The following is a 1,356-nucleotide window of genomic DNA, read 5'->3' as shown; positions in this document are numbered from 1 at the left end:
ATCAATAAACATATTTCACAACATATTAAGTGTGTCCCTCAGGCTTCTACTACCACATATCACACATATTAAGTGTGTGCCCTCAGCCTCTACTACCACATATTTACAAACATATAAGTGTGCCCCAGCCTCTACTACCATCTACTTAAGTTGGTCCCTACCCTCTACTACTACATATCTACAACATATTAAGTGTGTGTCCTCAGCCTCTACTACTACATATCTACAACATATTAATGTGTGTCCTCAGCTACCACATATCTACAACACTAAGTCCATGTCCTCAGGCCTCTACTACCACATATCTACAACACTAAATCCATGTATACGTGTGTGCCCAAAGCTCCGACTTTCCTAGGTGTCTTAAAAGTCCCATTATTCCACCATGTCGGAGAAAACAGGGATTTGATTCATTTCAACAGACTTTTCTGGATTAAAATATTCATATCTTTTAACTGTGTTGGCAACTAGTGGACGTTTATTATATATACATCAATGTATTGTTACACCATGCAGGAGAAGTAAAGACCTAGTCTGTTCATTTTAATATTATCTGTTAGTCTACTTGAATTAATATGAAATTGCCTTACYGACGGACGCTGAATTTATGGCGATTTGAACTGAATAGAAAAATAACAACAGTAAACATGTTGACCCCCACTAATGATGCAGCGCCCCTTTTGGCCAATCAGTGTAATTTAGCAAATCCTGGAACTATGGAAAGACGCATCATTCACCCAAGTTTCGTCAAAGTTAGGCCAGTGGTGTCTGAGATATTTTGGGGTTAGCTAGACTCATATCCCTGAGCATGTGTGCCAAATTTCAGCACTCGGAGTCAAACAGATCAAGAGATAAACATGTGGCAGTTATAGCACCACTGTGTGGTTGATAGGAATGTTCTTTAATATATTGAGTCTTGACAGTGTCTGCAAATGTTGTTMCAATATGAATATCCTTGACTGATTTATATGCCTTTATGTGACAGTCCACATGGGTGTTTAGAGACCTTTAGCCATAGATTCCACATATCAAGTTTGGTGCAGATCGATCATTCGGTGCCAGAAGAGTAGCGTTTTAAGTGTTTTTCACAAAATTCTAAAGTTACTACAGTCACAAAGTCAAAGGCCACCTACTTGACCACTCAGATGAGGGAGTGTTATTCGATTTACGGGCAAACGATTTGTTTAAAATGAATTCAGAAAGTTAGCGACCTTGACTTTTTCTCACATTTTGGTTAACGTTCTAAAATGGATTAATTAAAATCTTCAAATACAACAATACCACATTCATGACATCACAATACCCCATATGACATCACAATAGCCCCATGATGCACACACGTGAAAACAGGTTTTT

Source organism: Salvelinus sp. IW2-2015, unplaced genomic scaffold (genome assembly GCF_002910315.2).
Source record: "Salvelinus sp. IW2-2015 unplaced genomic scaffold, ASM291031v2 Un_scaffold4593, whole genome shotgun sequence".
NCBI lineage: Eukaryota > Metazoa > Chordata > Actinopteri > Salmoniformes > Salmonidae > Salvelinus > Salvelinus sp. IW2-2015.
Note: the sequence above shows the minus strand (reverse complement) of the source record.